Source organism: Myotis lucifugus, unplaced genomic scaffold (genome assembly GCF_000147115.1).
Source record: "Myotis lucifugus unplaced genomic scaffold, Myoluc2.0 scaffold_130, whole genome shotgun sequence".
Taxonomy (NCBI): Eukaryota; Metazoa; Chordata; class Mammalia; order Chiroptera; family Vespertilionidae; genus Myotis; species Myotis lucifugus.
In genome coordinates, this window is record NW_005871178.1 from 1,905,954 (window position 1) to 1,928,236 (window position 22,283).

Here is a 22,283-nt window from a genome sequence, read left to right on the forward strand (position 1 = left end):
CGATTCTTCCGGTTGCCTCTCCACCCTCTGCCAGCTGCTGTTTTCATTGCTATCATTATTTCTGTTTCTCTGAGAATAAAAAAAAATGCTGCCAACCTGCTTCTGTCCTCCTAACACTGTCTCATCTGACTGTTCTCTAAAGTGCCTTCCATCAAGCCTCTGGCCCATTTCTTTCTCTGGCTTTTACATTATTCCTCATTCTCCCTGAGGTCTTAACTATCATCTCACCCACTTTCTGCCATTATTGCTATCCCCACTGCTCCTGCTGCTGCTCTCAGCTGGCTTTTTGACTTTAAGCACCACTATTTCCAGTGAAAATTCTGGCTGCGTTGATTGTGAGATTCTGAACCCTGGACCTCCATCTGCTAAAATGGGTTCAGAACACGTACTGGGTGGAAACACTGTCATGCTGTGCCACAGGCACACTGGCTACCGCCTGCCCCACGGGTTCTTCTCCCAGGACCGTACAAGCAAAACCAAACTTTGACATTATATTAAGGTATTTCTGGAATAATACCCCTGCTACTACAGAAGCAAATTAATAACTTCTCATAAGGGAGACATCACCATGTCAGGCCTCAAATTTCCTCCAAATAATTTGTAAAACACACTATCCAACGTGCAATGAAATATAACCAGGCTTATAAAAAAAGAGGATGCAATGGGTGAGTAATAGAAGGAAGACAAACAACAGAAAGAAAACCCAAAACTTGAGTTATCAGGATTAGTAAATATGGTTCATAAAATAACCACGCTTGTTACTTTTATTAAATAAAGTCCAAGCTTAAAAATATCAGAAGTTGCCCTGGCTGGTTTGGCTCAGTGGATAGAGCGTCAGCCTGCGGACTGAAGGGTCCCAGGTTCGATTTCAGTCAAGGGCATGTGCCTTGGTTGCGGGCGCATCCCCAGTGGGGGTGTGCAGGAGGCAGCTGATCGATGTTTCTCTCTCATCAATGTTTCTGACTCTGTGTCCCTCTCCCTTCCTCTCTGTAAAAAAAAATCAATAAAATATACTTTAAAAAATATCAGAAGTGAAGTAGAAACTCTAAAATGTAATGTAACACATTAAAAAATTAAGATGGGTTTAAGTGCAAAGTAAATGCAGCTAAATTAATACTATATAAATGGAAGACAGAAATAAAAATATATCCAGAATGTAGCACAAAGAGACAAAAGGAAGGGAACTGCAAAAGAGAGGACAAAAGGTATATGGGTATCAGTGAGAAGTTTAGCCTACAAAGGGCAGAGTGAAAGAATGGGACCAAGGTAAAGTTTGAAGACATAATAGCTCTAAATTTTTCAAAAGCAATAAAGATATAAATATAAAATTTCAAGAATCTCAATGAACCCTCAACAGAGTAAGTTATAATAAAACTACACCTAGACATTGTAGTGAAACTACAGACAACCATAGACAAAATCTAGTTTTTAAATTTAAATTTCTTTATTATTGGCATTATTTCAGATGTCAAAAGAAAATTTAAAAACACAATGAGAAAAAAAGAAAAACTATTTTCAAAAGACAAAGAGACTGAGAACTAACTTCTCTACAGTAACAAAGGAAGCCAGAAAACCATAGAATAATATCAATCAACATTAGACCCTGGCAAGACTGATGTAAAAAAAAGAGAGAAGGCACATTAACCAATATCAGGAATGAAAAAAGGGATACCACTACTGATTCTAAAAAACATTAAAAAGATGAAGGGAGGATGCTGTGAGCCACTTTCTGTCAAAAATTTAAACTTAGGTGAAACAGTGAAATTCTGAGGCAAATTTAACTTAGCATTCAAAAAATAGAAACTGTGAGTAGTCATATAAAATTGACTCGGCAATTAAAATCCTTCCCACAAATAAAACTCTGGGCTCATCCAGATGGTTTCAACGGTGAGTTCTACCAAACGTCTCAGAAAGAAATTATTATAAGCTTAACAACTCTTCCAGAGAATAAAAAATAGGGAGCAGTCCCCAAATCCCTTTATGAGACTAGTATAACCTTAATACCAAAACCCGACAAGTGAAATAAAAGAAGAGAAAGCTACTAGTTATTCTCATTCATGAATGTAGACGCAAAAATCCTAAATAAAATATAAGAAGCATATGACAAAGGTATATTTTCCCAGGAATATAAGGCACAATGTCATAAAATTCAACATCTATTCATAATAAAAACATACTTAAAAGATTAAAAAGAGAACTTTATTATGCTAATTAAGGGTATCAATAGACAGCATAAATGAAAATCCTTGTAGCAAACATTCTTAAAGCATAAAGTTGAAAGTTTTTCCCCTAGGATTTGTAACAAAGATACTGTCTTTTCAACATTATATTATTTAACATTACTTACCAGTGTAGCACAGCAAGAGAAGGAACTAAAGAATTGGAAAAGTAGGAGAAAAACTTACACAGAGATTATGTGGTTATATATACAGAAAATAAAATGAAAATATAAATTATTCAAATTTAAAATTGAGTTTACAAGTTTGTGGGCTGAAATTTAATACAGAAAAGTCAATATTTTCAATATGGCACCAATAACAGAAAGTAAAATATTTTAAAGGTTCAATTATAAATAGAACTGAAATACTATGGACACAGGAATACATTAAAATAAAAAATGTCTAAGGCCTTTGCAGATAAACTATAAAAACATATTCAGAGACATCCTATATAAACCTAGCAAAATGGAGTGGTATCCTATGAACATCGATACAAACTGAATCCCATAAAAACTATAATTCTTCCAAAAATGATATGTATATTAAATGTAATCAAAATCCTAAGTGATTGGTTGGTGGAACTGGATAAAGCAATTCCAAATGTATTTGGAATAAAAAAGGCTAAAAATGGCCAAGATACTCCTGAAGATGGAGAACAAGATGGGAGCACTTGCTCTACTTGATACCAAATGTGTGTTGTGGACATAAGGACAGACAAATAGACCTACGACGGGAGAGAGACAAGACCAGACATATACATACTTGGACACTTCAATTATGACAAAGGGTACACTGTAGGGAAAAAGGGAAAGGACTGTCTTTTCAGTACAATTAGATATTCAAATTGGAAAAAGAATTAAATTGTATGTACCCCCATGGCACAACATAACTAAGTCAACTACATAGGAGTTATAGACCTAAATATGAAAGGCAAGACAGGAACACTAATCCTCCTATCTAATAAAGAGGGAATATGCAAATTGACCATCACACCGTCACAAAGAGAGTGGCACCCATAGCCACAAGGTGGCGGCGCCCAGTCCCCTCAGCCCCGCCGGAGTCCCCCAGTCCTTTCAGCCCCGCTGGAGGTGGGTGGCCGGGGTCCCCCAGTACTTTCAGCCTGAATTGATTACTATGGCAAGTGGACCGAGAAGGTTTTCAGCAAGTGTGAGAAGCAAGTGTGAGAAGCAAGCCTTGGCAGGATTGTGGGAGAGCCAGCAGGCTCAGGGCTGTTGCTGCCCAGGGAGGCCCTCGAAGTTTGGTTCTGAAACCACAGGGACCCACTCCAGCATGGGCTGGGGAGGAAGCGCCGCTGCCACCCGCCCAGCACCAGGTCCCTGGTTAAGGAAGCGGGTCCAAGTCGCAGCCACGGGGCCTGGTGGGGATGTCTCACCCTGGACCATCATGGCTGAGCTCTGGCGGGGGCGGCGAGTGCCTCCAGGATCACTGTCTGCCCTCGGGCTGCCTGCAGACACTGGTGGAGCAGGTGCGGGTTGAACATTTTAATGAAAATGGGCCACGTGTGCCCCGTGCCACCGCGCCCCTGTCCCCGGTGAGGAGAGGGCAGTGGGATCGGAGGTGCAGCCTCAGGACCCTGTTAGGAGGCACTGAGGCTCGGGAGGGGCTGGGAGCAGAGGGCCCCGGTCGCCGGGCTGACAGCAGGACGGACCCAAGGTGCCTCCAGTTGCTGTCACCAGCCCAGTGCTGGACTGTGGGCCCTCACTCTGGAGCTCAGCCATAGGAGGCACCAGCCCCGGGATGTTTTTCCTGTTATCTGGCTAGAAGTACAGGAGGCAGTTGAATTAGAGTCATGATTGTAATTTAATTTCTCCAAACTCGGAGCTATTTTCTTTCCAAATACATCAGGGGCCAGGAAACGTTCAAAGAACTGGGGAACTATTCCAAAAATCAGGAAGGGAAGTCACAGGGTGTACACTATTGCTACGAATACAGTATTTCCTCCTACTTACAACATATACAATGTAATGTATTAGATGCCTTCCTATTGTATGAAGTATGTATTCTCATAGAGTAATACTGGTAGATATGTTATAGTTATGGCGGTATGTCATATCCTATCTATAATAATAAAAGCGTAATATGCTAATTAGACCAGATGACCTTCTGCAAGAAGCCGGGACTATAAGGGAAGCCAAGGTCCCAGATGCCAGAGGGAAGCCGGTGCTGGAAGCCAGGGGAAGGAAGGCCTACTCTTGCACGAATTTCGTGCATCGGGCCTCTCGGCCTATATAATAAAGAGGTAATATGCAAATAGACCCTCACCCCATCACACCTTCACAAAATAGCTGCGCCCACAGAGGAGGCAGGGTTTCCATAACACAAGATGGCTGCACCCACAGCAGAGGCAGGGTTCCCGTAACGAGCCGTAAGGAGTGATCAGCAGGGACCTGAGGCTGCGTGGTGCCAGGCCGGGGCGGGGGACCTGAGGCTGCATCCCCCCCACCCGGTGGGGCTTGATGGAGGACCTCAGGCCACGCCCCCTACCGCAACACCAGGGCCAGGGTACCTTAGGCTGCACCCCTTGCTCTGGGGCCAGGCCGGGGGACCTGAGGCTGTGCCCTCAGCCCAGCAGGGCTTGAATGGGGACCTCAGGCTGCACCCCCTGCCCCAGAGCCAGCCAGGAGACCTGAGGGTGCACCGGGGTACCTGAGGCTGCGCCCCACCCCCGCCCCCGCCCCCGGACTGATGGACCTGAGGCTGCACCCCTGGCCCAGCGGGGCTTGACGGGGGACCTGAGGCTGCGCCCTCCACCTGGCACTAGGCTGGGGGACTTGAGGCTGCACCCCTCCACCCAGTGGGGTTTGACAGGGGCCCTGAGGCTGTGCCCCCTGCCCAGCGAAGCTTGACGGGGGTGGGGCCGGCTGGGTCTGGATCTCGCCCAATGGGGTGGGGCCGCCTGGGTCTGGGTCTCGTGTGATTTCGAGGTGCACACGGGTGGGCGGGGACTTGACTCTGGGTCCCACGGCGTGCCTCAGACTCTGAAAGGAGGAAGATTTTCATATACATTGTACTAATTTTCTTTCATCTCTGACACCTCTATTATAGAGAAAGGGCAAATAGCAATATTAAAATATTTCCTCTAATTAATTCCCTTTTAATGTGCATGAATTTCGTGCACTGGGCCACTAGTATATGATAATATAGGAAAATATCTTCATGACTTTGGATTAGTGAAAACATTATGCACCTATACCCAGAGCCTGTGCTGATCCTAATACAGTCTTTGTGTGGGTGGGAATTTTACTAGAACTCTTGCCAGTCCCGTAAGAATAATATTTATCTCATGCCATGAGTCTTTATGTCATTACCACCTGGCTACCCTCTGAGGATGCTTCCCTGCTGCACTGAACCAGAAACAATAAGATCAAATGGGACACTGGACACCTGGTGAGGTGAGGAGAGCCCTACCAACTTTATTTGTGGATAGAACAGGGCTTATGAAAGTACTGCGGCCTAAAAATGTGAGCACTGGATGTCAACTTTCAACAAAAAACACCATGCACTGCTAGAAGAAAGACAATGGTTACTCCACTCCACTGACTCAATTATATATCAATAATTTCTATATGAATTAACTGTGAGTATCTAGTGTGGAATTGAAAGCAGAAGAAAATGAGGTCTCTGCCAAATTGATAGTTATCAAAAAAATTTGGTGGCCACCTAACTGTAATTTGTATTATTATTTTTATTTTTTTAAAAACTATTTTTATTGATTTTTTTTATAGAGAGAGGAAGTGAGAGGGGGAAAAACATTCGGCTGCTTCCTGCACACTCCCTACCAGGGATGGAGCCTGAAACCTGGCACATGCCCTGACCTAGAATCGAACCAGCAACCCTTTGGTACATGTGATGATGCCCAACCAATTGATCCATCCTGGGCAGGGCTGTAATTTGTTTTAAACAAGAAAAGTTTTAACATGTAGGCAAAGTATCAGGACTTAAACAGATGTGCAATGCAAAGCACATGGAGGAGTGAACATTGATCCTGAAGCCAATTACATGTTGGGCAACCTTCCATCATTTTGAAAAAAATAGTATTAAACATAGGCAAACTTAAACACTATCTTATTGGAAAGATAAAGGAACATCAGAAAGTACTTATCTCCCTTTCCTCTTCTCTATCCCCCATCCCTAAAATTTCTCTGACCTTTTCCACAATGTTTGAAATTCCACCTTGGAGGAATACTAGTAGCTTTAGTTTAAGGTTTGATCCTTATTATTACAATGTGAGGAAAACCAGTACAGTTACCATCACTGTGAGTAAGTAACACTAGGTTGTTGAGTTCTGATGAGGAGAAAGCATGAAGCACTAACAGGAGTGAAGAATAGGTTTCCATGGGGCAGAGGCACAAAAGCAAGAAGCAGAACTGAAAGAACAGATGCCTCAAGAAAAAGGTGGGGCAGTTGTAGCTCAGGGCTTGGAGGTAAGCCAGCAGATCTGGATTAGAGCTATGGCTATATTAGGCTACTGACTTAACCAGGCAGAACCTTATTTTTTCTCAGCTGTAAAATGGAAATATATACTACCTGCCTTTCTTGAAGGATTAAATGAGATAATTTTGTTACAGCAGTCAGTGCAATGTTGGGTCCAGAGTACAAGTTCATTGTTAGATAGGTTTTTGTTTTTTGTCTTGTTTTGTTTTCCACCAAGACCAATTTCTTTCAGAGCCAATCCTTTGTAATATCTTACATCTAACCATATATAAGGTGTCCCCAAAAAAATGTACACACTTTTTGAATGATTATGAATCCCCATGGGTTAAATCTGAAAAGAAACATCCATTGAGTTATCAGAAAAGTATGTGTATACATTTTTTGGGACACCCTATTCTTAAATACCTTCATCAATCTATGGCTCTTGAATGATTTGGGAAAATCCTATCTAATAATAGACAAACATGGTAATTGATCGTACCTTCACTACGCCTCCCATTGGCTAATCAGCATGATATGCAAATTAACTGCTAACAAAGATGGCGGCTAATTTGCATACTGCAGGCAGATCCCACTGTGCCACCCCGCCTGGGGCTGGCAGCAGCCCGATACCCAGCCGTTGGCCGCCCCAGCGCAAGATCCAGCCTGCCGTGTGCGGGGCAGGGCGGGCGGCAGCGCGATCCCGAGCCGCCACCCGCCCCAGGGAGAGATCCGGGCCTGCAGTGTGTGTGGGGCGGGGCGGGCGGCAGCAAGATCTGAGCCGCCGCCTGCCCCAGTGGGGGGATCCGGGCCTGCCATCTGCCACTGGGGGAGATGGGGCAGACACCGCGGGATTGGGCGTGCCATCTGCCACCAGGGGAGTGGGCCTAATCCAGCAGGTGGTTATCTCCTGAGGGGTCCCAGACTGTGAGAGGGCACAGGTTGGGCTGAGGGACCCCCCGCCCCCGCCAGTGCACAAATTTTTGTGCACGGGGCTTCTAGTATTCTTTAGAAAGAGGCAGAATGAGCCTATTTTGTATTCCTCATACTTAATATTTTTTTGGTACTACCTTTCAGAAGAGCTATCAGGAATCAGAAGAAAATGAAAATAACATTTGCTTTTACATTTTTTCTTAGTTCACCTTGACAATGTTTCTTACAACTCCCTCCTGATGAAATGTATGGAATTATTGATAAAGGTACATTATGATCTGAAATACCATGTGAATAGTTTGGCTATGACTCAAGGACAAGGATATAGAGAGATAGAAGTCTACTTTCCCTAAAAGCAATGACACTATCTTTGAACAAGACCAAGAGAGAATCTAATTTATTGAAAAGGAATGTAGCTATTTCTCTTCCCTTTTGAATAGTGGCTTTTAAACTTTTTTTAAAAAAACTCAACTCACAGTAAGAAATATATTTTTTATTGTGACCTGATACATACATATACATTGTGTGTGTATCTGTGTGAAATAAAAGTTTCATGCCCTCTGAAATGTTCCATTATACTCTACTTAATCTTTGAAAATTCTGTTTGAGACCATCATATTGATTTTATGTTTCACACTTCAAAACTACTGCTTCAGGGTTTTACTTATTTGCTTTTCTTGAGTGAAAAGAATCCTCATGTTGGTTTTAAATGTATTTAATTTAATCCTATTCCCATTTCTGGGATCTGTGTCTCAATATATATATTGAGATGAAAGAATGCTGAGAAAATCATGTTATGATTATCTTGATTAATCTACCATATCAATAAATACAATAAGGAAACTATCACCATCTTTCATATTTCTTGCCCATTCAACTTTTGTTTTTCTCTATTTTTTTTCCTTTCTTATTTTCCTCAATGACTAATTTTCAGGTTTTTTTAAGCTTCTCTTTTTTTAAATATATCTTAGAGAGAGAGAAAGAAACAGTGATGTGAGAGAAACATCAATGGGTTGCCTCCTGCATGCGCCCTAACCTGGATGGACAGAGCCTGAAACCTGGGCATGCACCCCAACCAGGAATGTAACCTGCCACTCTCTGGCATACAGGATGATGCTCCAACCGAGCCACACTGGATGGGGCTAATTTTCAATTTTTATTAGGTATACAGGATTATTGAAGGGAAGGGAGGAGACTAACATTTAATGAGCACCAACTATGTACAAGGTACTTTCTATACAAGATTTCCTCTTAATAACCACTCAAGGTCTATTTTATTTATCCCTCTACTTATAAGAATACCAGGATTTAGAGAAATAAAATAACTTGCTCCAGGTTAAAAGTCTCAAAAACCTGGTTCATGGTAGAACTGACTCAGGTCTGGCTACCACCAAAATCACTATAATGTATTTCCTTTATGTCAACATAAAGTTAAAACCACCACAACAACAACAAAGGAAAATTAGACCTCATGGTTTTAATCTGTTAACTCTAGTAAAGAATGCTTGTATCACTTCTCTTTGAATTATTTTTTGTTGTTGTTATTGTTAGACTTTTATATTTAGCAATTATTATACAGAACATATGTCTAACTTTCCAACATGTATATGTATGTACATTCTCTCAGCACATCATTTATTCATTTAGAGTACTCTGGAGCTTATAACCTACTGGTATAATTTTCCCCACAGGGATTCCATGTTTTCTGTTGGCTTCATGAAGAAACAACTCAGGCTTCTAATTTATCTTTGCATTACAACATTTGCTCGTATTTTAGCCCTTTCTATTTCAAAGAAAAAAAATCAAAATAAAATGCTTTCCTTTGTAACCTTTAGTTCTAAGTAGATCCCATTAGGGACTTTAAAATAACCACATTTAAAGCTGATTCCTGCACTGGTAAACATTCTGTATGAAGTTAAATAAGCTTTGCCTGTTTTAAGAGAGTGGATTAAATTAAATAGCAGTGCATGTCACTTGCCCGAAGTGACAGGAATAAAGAATAGATTGTATACACTCCATTATTCCCATTATGCTGCTTCTTTTTCCTAAAATTGGTTTGATACTCTAGGACATCGCTTAACCTACAGGAGATGTTGGATCCAAAGCTGAGGCAGATAGCCAGCCCCTTTTTAATGAACAGCTTTATTGAGATATAATTTACATACCATACCCCAATCCCATTTCTACCCATAACAAAATCTTTACCTCTGAAACTTGAAAGGAAAGGAATAAACACATTTTATGCTTTACCAGCTTACACTCAGTCTCCCTTTATCATTTCACCCACGCCCTCTCCCCATTTTTCTTTCCCACTGCCCCACTAATTACTGCTCCATATGTCGTATATTGACACATCTACCATGGTATTTTCACATGTGGGCTTTCAAGAATTTCATAACGATTATGTTTCATTCCATGGTAAAAACAACCATAAAATAGCATCATTATACTTGAAAAGGCAATCATCCCTGAGTTAGGGCAGAACTATAAATACACCTGATGCTTTCACTTCAGAAAGAAACAAATTGGCAGGAGGAGTGGAATTTGAGGTTTAATTTTTCATATCAATATTAACAATTAATATCAAGTTTTTCCCTCACAGGATCTGGGGGGTAACACAGATGGAAACGGATCCCAGTCCAGTGACTCAGCAAAAGGTGAGAGTACCTATCACACATGTGATGCCATTGTGCCAAAGTGAGAACGCCAAAATTGTTTTCTGAATCATGTCTTCAATGGTGATGTCTCCTTTAACTTTTGATACTCCTTATGCTAACTCTCTAAGTCATCAAAAGCAGTCACATATAAAAACATTGTTTTAGTGTCCAAAAGATCCTATGAAAACCAAAGGAAGTTCGGCCTTAGCCGCATCACATTGAGTCTACATTATTCTCAGGTAACAGCGGGGAGAGGCCAGATAACAGGATGCCCTGCTATAGATGAATTAATTTCTGCTTTTTACTCTTATACGGACAACGAACATGCCAGAAAGTCAGCTTTAGAACTCATATCTAGAAAGAGGGGGAGATGAAGGAGTCTTGGGATCCTGAAATTAGCTACACTTCAAGAGGATGGGGCAGGGCAAGTTGTCCTGTTTTGAGGAAAAGGGTAAACTGAGGCCCTGTGCACCCTGCAATTATGAAGAAACAGAAGCTGAGTAGTCTTTTGTCCCCCAAATGGAGGATTAAGGAAGCAGCTTATGTTTCAGGTTAGAAAAGGTAATTATGTAAATCTGGAAGGTGTACATTCCTGAAAGGAAGAGGTCAGTGGAAAAACTGAGTATTAATGAAGCAACTGAGGAAGAAACACTGTAGGGAACTTTCGGCTGAAATAAAAATCAAAGAGCTGTATCTCTTAAGAAATGACAGAGGCTTGAATGGGAATCTGGACAGTGAGGCAGCATCTCACAGGGAACTGGAAGCTTCTGTGGGCTACAAAGAGCAAACTCACAAGGGCAGCGTGGTGGAAGGAAGAGTGGGAAACACCTTAGGTATAAAAGTCAGAGTGACCTTTTTTTTTTTTTTCGAGTGACTTTTTTGAACCATGTAAGATCCAGGAATTTTTACTTGATGATTTATGGAGACATAATAGTTTTCTATTGCTGTTATAACCAATTGCCACAAATTTAGTGATTTAAAACAACACAGGTTGATTATCTTACAGTTCTGTACTTTTGAAGTCCACAATGGGTCTCACTGGGTTTGGTCTCACAGGTGTTGTTCAGGCTGCAGCCCTTTGGAGGCTCCAGTGGACAATCCCTTTCCTAGCATTTCCCAGCATCTAGGGGCAGCCCAGGTTCCTTAGCTGGTGACACCCTCACTCCAGGTCAGGCTGAGTGCTTCCCATACTGACACCTCTCTAGTTCTCCTTCTCTGCCTTCCTCTTCTACTTGTAAAGACCCTTGTGCTTATATTGGGCTCACGTGGAGAATTTCCCTATTTTAAGGTCGGCTGATCAGCAACCTTAATTCTATTTGAAACCTTTATTCCCCTTTGCCATGTAACCTAACATGCACAGCTTCCACGATTAGAAGCATTATTCTGACTGCAACACGGAGATACTGAACATCCTGGTAATACGGTAGGAGGGTCAGGGGAGCGAGCAAGTTGAGGGACAAACTCAGCCCTGGTTCTCAATGCTGGCTGCATGTATAATTAATTGTGTGGAAGCTTTAAAAAATACTAATGCCTAGGTTACAGCCTCAGATGTTCTAACGTAATAGGTTTGGGATAGGTCCCAGACATAGTGATTTTAGGATACATAGATCTGATGACCCAGGTAATTTTTATGTGCAGGAGGATTGAGAACACTAATCAAGGACATGGTGGTTGCTATCCAACCTTCAGGGGGGCAAGGACAGAAACCCAGATCACACACATTCTGGGATTCTGTGTTCTTCTCTGACTTCCATCAGTTATTTCTGTTATCTATCAAGTCCCACTTCTTTAATTTAACTCTATTAGATTTAATATATAGGCTTTAAATATTCTTAGAAGAAATCTTCCCCTAAAAATGTTAATCTAAATTGCATTTTATACATTTTAATTTATTTCCCCAATCTGTCTAAGCTTGTTTTCCAAAAATATTTTAACTGAAAATTACATTGTGAAGTTTATCAATAATAGTGTATTTTGCTATTATCTAGCTTGTTTGTAATGAGGAGTTAAACTGTATTTCATTTACCTTAATAAAACCTATTTTAATGAGTCTTCACTCTGTAGGGTTTACTTCATAAACACTTCATGGTATTGCAATCAGTTTATGCTTTTTTTGTTTTGTTACTTTTCTTATTTTATTTCATTCTTGCATGTAAAATTGTTGGCAGTTGCCATGGAAATTCTAATTGATTTCTTTCTGCTGTTTTGTAGGATTTTAAAAAGATTTGCACAATACATCATTCATATTGTTATTTTTATCTCTGTAAACTTGTAATGGCCTCTCCAAACAAACAAACAAAAAAAGAAAAGAAAGAAAAAGCTGTGCAACACAAGCATCAGAGGCTACTTTGCTCAGTGTTGAAAGTTGTGAAGAACAGAAGAAAACTGAGGAGGAAAAGCCAAACTGGGAAGGGCAATGAAGAGGGTTAGAGTTCGGCAGTAAAAGTGTATGCCATGCCCTAATCGGTTTGGCTCAGTGGATAGAGCGTCAGCCTGCGGACTCAAGGGTCCCAGGTTCCAGTCTGGTCAAGGGCATGTACCTTGGTTGCGGGCACATCCCCAGTAGGGAGTGTGCAGGAGGCAGCTGATCGAGGTTTCTCTCTCATCGATGTTTCTAACTCTCTATCCCTCTCCCTTCCTCTCTGTAAAAAATCAATAAAATATATATTTTTTAAAAAAGTGTATGTCACACAGCCCTAACCAGTTTTGCTCAGTGGATAGAGTGTTGGCTTGCAGATTGAAATGTCCCGGGTTCGATTCCGGTCAAGGGGATGTACCTTGGTTGTGGGCATATCCCCAGTAGGGGGTGTGCAGGAGGCAGCTGATCGATGTTTCTCTCTCATTGATGTTTCTCTCTATCCCTCTCCCTTCCTCTCTGTAAAAAGTCAATAAAATATATATATTTTTTAAAAAGTATATGCCACACAAAAGAAAGAATTCAGGTATCCCAGTGAACAGCAATGCGAGGGCAAGAGATGAGCTTTTAGAGAGAATTGAACTTGTCAACATGACTGAGTTTTGAAAGACCAATGAATGATGAAGGGAGATGCAGGAGAGGCAACCTAGTGACAATGTCACCATATATTTTGTTTAACTCCTGGTGAATCTCAAAACCATCTCCGCTTCTGCTACATTCGCACACAGGCACACACACATGCTCACTAGCATGTCCTCAGAGACAGCATCAGTCTATCCACTGTCAGGACCAGCTAACATTCTTGTCAGTAAGCCAGAGATGTGTTCCCTGACAAGACGATGTGTATTGTGCTTAACTGCCTTCTTCTAAGAAATGAGCTACCATACAATTTGCAGCCCTAAAGAGCATGAGAAAAAGAAAAAAGAGATTCTTGAGGATCTGGAATGAATTGGATTTGGTTTTAAGTTCACTGTAGAACTCCAAATAGTTTAAATATTCTTTTAAATTATACCACATCTTTTTCCAAAAGCTAATTGCTGTGAAGTGCAAAATAATAGAATATGATAAAAAGAAAGTAACGATAATTTTGAACCATGATATTGTAAGCTGAATCTAACACAATGTTATATGTCATTTATACCTCAATAAAAAAAAAAAAAGGTAAGTACAGGCATACCTCAGAGATTCAGTTCCAGACCACTGTAATAAAGTATCACAATAAAGTGAGTTGAAATCTTTTTGCTGGTGGAGGGTCTTGCCTTCAATTTATATTAAAAACAACAAAAAACAACAACCCACCTATCAAGCATATTAAAGCAAAGAACAATAAAATGAGCTATATCTGTAGAGAAGAAAGAACTTTGTAGAGTGAACTGGAGTCAATTTAGGGCACCCACAGGTGCAAGTATGAGGTCTAAATAATGGTTAAAACCTTTGTGAATTTGCCTCTGAGCTTCTTAGTGGCCAAAGCAAAGCATGATCAGAATCAACACTCAAAGTACCTGTGAGGGCAACATTTATCAGGTGCATTGGAAAAACAGTCTTTCCAAGAATTGAGACAGAGGAGGGTATATTTTAATATGATGAATAATAGCCTCAACAATGTCCCTACAATGTGAAATAGCAAGTTTAACCTAGCCACTTTTTAAAAACTTTCACCAACTGAAGTCAAGGGCATAATGCTGGAGCACAACTCAAAGAAAGCTATTTAATGAGTGTGAAGGGTTTTGAAAGCCAAATATCCTGCTCTGGGATGGTGTTGGTGATCCAGGATGTGGAGAGAACTACAAGGCCAGTATACCTGTTTTAGAGAACACTTATGCACCATCCCATGGCATGGTAAAATCAAGAGATTTAATGATATTTTACCCTACAAGCCATTTCAAATTCTCACTTTACAACAAAGAAACATCATTCTCAGGTACTCAGATAAAAAAAGATCATGGTGATAGTAAGCATGATTTGTCTGAAGACTCCACTGTAAAAATTACATTACACAGGCCCATGTGAAATATGCAAAAACTTTGGAAAATAAATGCCTAACGTAATTCACCATAGAACTCTTAGATAAATTATTATGACCGTGTTCTTCTGGTACAAGCATAAATGTGTTTCCGATAAATGCATTTTATTATGTTTTCCTTCATAAGATTACCCTATTATAAATTCAGGATGGTTAAAAGAAAAATTTAAGATCCTCTCTTGCTTTGGCAGTCAGAACAAGGTTTTTTTAAACCAAAAACATATGTTTAAATTTAGCTCCACATGTGCCAGCTAGTTATTGACTGATTACTGACATGTGTTTTAGCTCTAAGGATCTCAGATCTCTCTCTGCCTCTCTCCTCAACTCAACACCACACATCTCACATACATGCACACTACACATTGGGAATTTAGATATTTAGCAGGTAACCAGGACCTACAATTTGGAGTGAGCACATTCCTTGATGAATGAACAGTATGGAATACTTGTATGTAGTACCTTACGCTGGGGGAGAGGGGCACAAATGAATGATTCTTGCCAAATTCTGAATACCTCTTGAGCTTGTCTTTATCATTTTAGCAAATTGTTTCCCCTGAATGTTTCTCAGTATGTCCAAGACATACTAAAAACAATGAATTTCTTAATCAGCTCTTCCGTAGGTAAGTGAAAACATCATTCTACCGGTGGAATAATCTTAGCGAATTACCGTGGGAACACAATTTTGAAAAGAGTCTAGTTTTGTTCCTCTTGATTGCCAAACCCTGGATCTGATGGCCATCATCATCAGCCATGCATATTCCCAACTATGGAGAGCAAATTGACTAGCTGGAACACTCTGAAATCCATAGCCACATTTTTTATGGTGCCCAGGCCACTTCCAATCGCTGCAATCACTCATTGGCTGACTGGGGAAGGGATACAAAGGCAGGTGCATTGCTGGGAGACCTAGGAATCTGACAGCTCCAGGCCTTCCCTGACAGCCTTGCTGCCCAAGTTGCTTCTGTTCAGCCTTTCCTTTTTCTCTCCTTGGCTCACTGTCAGATTTGCACCAGGTATGAAGACTTTTTCCATCTCCCTCTATTTTTCTCCCCCTAAGAAAACATTTGCCTATTTAATTGTCTTGGCATCTGCTTCTTGGAGGACCAGTACTAACATAAAATACTCTATTTATTTTTGATTGATTGATTGAAGAGAGATCAGAAAGGAGAGAAACATCGATTTGCTGTTTCCCTTATCTATGAATTCATTGGTTGAGTCTTGTATGTGCCCTGACTGGGGATCAAACCTGCAACCTTGTCATATCGCAGTGGTTCTCAACCTGTGGGTCGCGACCCTTTGGGGGGTCGAACGACCCTTTCACAGGGGTCGCCTAAGACCATTGGAAAACACATATATAATTACATATTGTTTTTGTGATTAATCACTATGCTTTAATTATGTTCAATTTGTAACAATGAAAATATATCCTGCATATCAGATATTTACATTATGATTCATAACAGTAGCAAAATTACAGTTATGAAGTAGCAACGAAAATAATTTTATGGTTGGGGTCACCACAACATGAGGAACTGTATTAAAGGGTTGCGGCACTAGGAAGGTTGAGAACCACTGTCATATCGAGAGGATGCTCTAACCAACTGAGCTACCTGGTCAGGGCCACTCTGTTTAGCTTTAAAGAAAGGATATGTTACTTACACTTAAGGAAATAACATCTTCACAGAGTTAATGACTGTGGCTCTAAATTAGTCTTCTGCTGGAAAAAGATGTGTTACATTTTGAGCATAACATTGCCACCCATAGATTTGGATCCCAAATGAAGCCAGATTAAAATTCCTTATAAATGATATTGCAAAATAAATTTCTAACCATTCTCTTGTCCAAAAGCCACAATGCTTCATCTACTCCTAAAATTATTGATAATCCATTCTTCCCAAGAATGCTGAGATTTTGTTTTCTATAACCCCACTTCACATAATTAATATATGTAAATTATGCCAATTAAAATGTGCCAACTAGAATATGTTCTGTGGCCTAAAGCTCAAACTTTTGTGTGATTGCTGATATTGACAATATTTATCCTTATATTGTTGCTTATACAGTGATCCATCCTGAAATAATGTGGACAGGTCATTATAAATTTAAGAACACTCAAGGACATGCAGCTTTTTGGGATTCTGTGAAGTAAGTAACATTCAAACCCTATTCCCTCTCTGAATTTGGAACCACCTAAAAAATTAAACAATTAGTCAGACAGAGATCAAAACATTTGGTAGTCTTTGCATAGACCATGGGCTACCCACCCAACCTTGGCAGAGCAAATACAGGCTTCCAACTGTAGGACAGAGCACAGTAATGGATAGAATGCTATTTGTTGCCAATGGGTGATTCCAAAGAAAAGACCAAGTCCTGTCTGAGAACAAGCCAGCTCTAAAATAAAAGTATTAGTCTGTTCTCCACCTCATCACTGCAATAAGTTACTTTTCTTCTCTTATGGAGTAGTGTGAGGGGCAGAAAGAAGCAGAAGTGTCCTAATTTTTCTGAAAAGACAGCAATTTTATTTTGTTGGCCATGGTGGAAAATCAGAGAGGGAGAAATAAATAGTTCATCCTACAAAACCCCAAGCCCGGAGGTAAGTGGCATTAACTCTGTGTCCGAAGGACAGAGCATTGCTGGGCCCCTTTAGCTATAGGGCCAGCCAGGAAAGACCTGGCACAGAAAACAAAGCAAACTTTGCTTTTCTTCATTTCATTACTAGTCACATGTTTCAGAACAATTCATTCAAGATTCACATAAAGTTAGTTATGGGCTTTCCTAAATAGAGCTCTTACATCTTAAAAATAAACCCAAGGCTTTTAAAGCTTTGTAATTATCTTGTCTGTTATCTCATCTGCTGCTTCATCTTTCACTCCCTCCCTTGATCTTTTATCTGTATGGGGGTTTGCATTTTTGCATAACTTTTAAAGTGAATTCTGGATATTTTCAGAGATGGGAAGGTAGGAATAGATATGTCATAATTTGTGTTAAGTTTTTTTAAAATTAATTCCTCAAGCACCGGATGAGTAACAGGTACCTGGATTTTTGGATTTTGGGTAAGAATTTTTAATTGTATCATTTCATTGCTGTGATCACATTTGAAGATGAAAATTCTTACAATTTCCTATTCTGTGGAATTATATTTTTACTTAAATCACATTTTTAAATTACACATTCTTAGGAACTCATTCTTAATAGTCCATAGAACTAATTTAGAGCAAAGTGAATGCTTCAAAATAAATGTACTCTTCTGAAAATGTGTATAAAAAACACAATATATCTCAGAAAAAATGATGTTTGAATAAACCACATAAATAGATGTAAATTTATGTATAGTTTCTTTGATTTAAAAGGTATTACATACTCATGCAAAATTTAGTAATTACAAAAAATATATGATAGAAGAGAATGCATATAAAGTAGAATAAAAACCATCTTTTAAATTATCATTTGATGCAACCATTAACATTTTATCTTTCTTTGCAATATTTTACATCACATATACACAGATACACACATAATGTATCATACTAAGTAGTTTTAGCTTAAATATTTTTCACATTATGAGCATTTTTCTATATTATTAGACATTAAAGTATGTTTTTAATGATAGCATACATAAGAATTCGTCGAGTATTTTACCTGACCACTCTTAAACATATAACATTTGTTATTCCAATTTTTTTACCATTGTAAATGTTATAAACATTCTCATTAAATTTTTTAATATATTGCTATTTCCACAGAAAATAAGACAAATTTACTGAATTTGAAGATATTAATATTTGAAAGGCTGAGGTCAAATGACTAGTTATTAACTTATTTTGGAGGAGAATCCCATGGAAATACTTCCTTTTTTAAAAACTGATTTGAGAAAGAGAGAGAGAGAGAGAGGGAGAGGGAGAGAGAAAAAAGAGAGAGAGAGAGAAACAGACAGAGAGAGACAAGCAGACAGAGAGACAGACAGAGAGAAATGATTTGTTTTTCCACTTAGTTATACATTCACTGGTTGATTCTTTATGTGCCCTGACTGGGGATAGTACCTGAAACTTTGGCATATAGGGACAACACTAACCAACTGAATCACCCGGCCAGGGCCTGGAGACACTTCCTTTCTAGTTTTGAATTACTGGGAAGCCAAATTAATAGCAAGAAGTTCCTTTAGGGAGTGTAAAATAGGGCAAGAGGTGGTAGTCTTCAAGGGTATTTCATCCAGGCCATGGTGATCCCTGTATTTGTGCCTTCTTCAGTTAAATTGATGTCCTTGTACTAAAATATTCTGTCATCACAAACCTTATTTATAATTTAGATAGCTCTTGGGTTATAATATTTAAAATATTATAGAGCATTTTAAACTCTGCATGTGCCAAGGTTACTCCACACAATTAACTAATTGCTCAGATGTAGTTATAGTAGATATTTCTACTGGTAAAAGATGATAATGCCTATTTTTTCCACATTTTACACAAATAACTAATCTACTATATACTTTTGGCTATTCTGTTATTCTTCTGACAGTTTCTATATATTTTCATTCTCTTGGGAGCTATGAAATTATACATATACTAGTGGCCCGGTGCACAAAATTCGTGCACAGTGGCGGGGGGGGGTGTCCCTCAGCCCGGCCTGCACCCTCTCCAATCTGGGACCCCTTGGGGTATGTCTGCCAGTTTAGGCCCGATCCCTGTGGGCCTAAACTGGCAGTCGGACATCCCTCTCGCAATCCGGGACCACTGGCTCCTAATTGCTCACCTGCCTGCCTGCCTGATTGCCCCTAACCACTCTGCCTGCTGGCCTGCTCACCCCCAACTGCACCCCATTGCTGGCCTGATTGCCCACACTTGCCCCCCCCCCGCCAGCCTGCTTGCCCCCAACTGCCCCCACCCTGCCAACCTGCTCACCCCAACTGCCCCTCCCTGCTGGGCTGCTTGCCCCCAAATGCCACCCCCTCCAGGCTGAACGCCCCCAATTGCTCCCCTCCATCGGCCTGATCGCCTCCAAGTGCCCCCACCCTGGTGGTCTGGTCACCCCCAACTGCCCCCCCTGCCAGGGCTCTGTGATCAATGATGTGCAGAGAGAGGGCCTGGCCACCTCTGCTGGGGCTCTGTGATCAATGGCAGAGCAGAGGCAGGCATTTCCCACCTGGACTGTGCTCCACCATTAATCCCCACCCACAGGTAGGCCCTGCCCACCAGGCTTGGGCTTACCATTGATCCCCGCCCACACAGAGGCCTTGCCCACCCTGCTGGGGCTCTGGGATCAATGGCAGAGCAGAGGCAGGTGTTTCCCACCAGCCTGCGCTCCGCCATTAATCCCCACCCAGGGGGAGGCCCTTTCCACTGGCCTGCACTCCGCGATCTATTGCTGCCCACAGGGAGGCCCTGCCTGCCCTGCCCACCCTGCCAGGGCTCTGTGATCAATGCTGCGCAGAGGGAGGCCCTGCCCACCCAGCTGGGGCTCTGTGATGGGCCCTCCCAGACTTGGCGGCTTGCCTCGGCCCTCCCAGCCACGGCTTTGTCCGGAAGGAGGTCCGGAAGGTCTCCTGGTGTAATTAGCATATTACCCTTTTATTAGTATAGATTTCTCTCTCTCACCCCGACCCTCACCTAAAGTTAGGTTTAGAGTCAGATGTGAAGCCAAATTCAAATATATGTGGCGATTGAGTAAGAAACCAGCAATTAAGAGAATTCAGGACTGTTCATACCTGGGAAGTCAATTGTGGTCTTTATAGATATGGATATGTCTGCATGTCTAAAAGGAACAAGTGGAGCCTTTAATAGCTCAATTGGTAGAGGACTGTAAAAAGGATGCAAGAAAGTTAGGCACTCAGATATGTAGCTCTTTAGAGGCTAAATTTGATGAATCAGCCACTTCAACTGTTGCCTTTTGAGAGTTTACAGGCTATGGGAGTATCTGTTACCTAGTCAGATCTAAAAAATTAAGATCTAAAAAATTACCTATAGTGGAACCAATATTCAACAGGTATAAAGGGGAATAGACATTTGATGAGGTCAGGAGTATTCAGAATTCTGAATTCACTCATTTGTGAACTGATTCATTCATTCCTTCAGCAAATATTAAGCATCTACTGTATAGTGATGCTAAACTAGACACTATGGATTTAAGGATAAACAGGAAAGAAAAAATCCTTGTTCTATTTCTGAATTTATATTGGAGGGGATAGAAAATAAACATACACAAAGGCAGTACAATTTTCAGTAGTGATAAGAGCTAGAAAGAAAAATGAAGCAGTGTAAAGAGATGGAGAGTGATGGGTATGCTACATTAAGGAGCGTTTCAAACCTGAATGAAGTGAGGAAGAAAAGCCATTAGGAGGCACAGAGGAAGAACTCCCCAGGTGGAGGAACCTTTTAGGCCAAAATTCCTGAAGCAGGAAGACACTTGGCTTGTTTATTCTACCGCACAAAGGCCATTGACTAGACAGAGCAGAGAAAACAAAGAAGAGAATCCTAATCTTTAAGTTCAAAGAAATGGAGGCAACCAGAGTTTTTGAAATAATGGACAGAACTCTAGATTTTATTCTTATTATCCTATAGAAAGTCGATGGACTGTTTGATTGGAAGAGTAACATAACCTGATATGCGATAGAAAAGCAAGAATAGAAGCAGGAAGTCCACGGGTAGTGCTGGTAAGAACACAGCCTGACTTGGATAATACATATGGTAAGAGAGATGGAAAGCAGTAAAGTTGATGATAGGTTTTGATATAGTCAATAAAACTTGCTGAAGATTGGCTATGGGTTGTCAAGAAAATAGAGTAATAAGAGGATGAAGCATTGTTTGTTTTTTTTACTCCTGTAACTGAGATAATGGTGATGTGATTTATTGAGAGTAAAAGCCCTAAGGGAGTAATAAGTAGAGGATGGAAGGGAATTGAAAGTTCTGTATTAGACATGCTAAATTCGAGATGCCTATTAGACAAGCAAGTGCAACTACCGACTGGGCAATGAATGTGAGTTTAGAGTTCAGGGAAGATGTCAGAGATGGAGGTATAAATCTGTGAACCATTCAAAGATAGATAGTATTCAAAGCTATGGGAGTGGATGAGATGACTTATGGAGAACATGGGTAGAGAGGAGAGGAGAAATGAGGAGAGGTGAAAGGTGATTTGAAAGCCTGGCAGTGTGCCAACACTTAGAGCTCAATGAAGAGCACAGCCAGAATGTTGAGAAAAATAGTACAGAGAAGTAACCAGTAAAATGTACAAGATGGAGGTCATTGGTATGATGATTTATAGCCCATGTAACTTATAGTCCAAACCATGATTTTTAAAAAAGTGAAATGGAAGTTATCAATAATTCTGCCAAAATATTAGTGTAAACTGGGACTGTCCTGGGCAAACAAGAATATATGGTCACCCTAACACTGGTGACCTCCGTAAGATGGGTTTCAGCAGAATTGTATCGATGGCAATCTGATTGGTGTGGGCTAAGGAGAGATAAAAGGTGAAGAAATGAAAACAGGAACTTTAGGCAACCCTTTGGAGAAATTTCACAATAAAGAAGGTAGCAAAAAATGGGACATGGCTAGAGAGAATATGAAATTGAGGAAAGGGTGGGAGTTTTTTATTTAATGGGAGATATT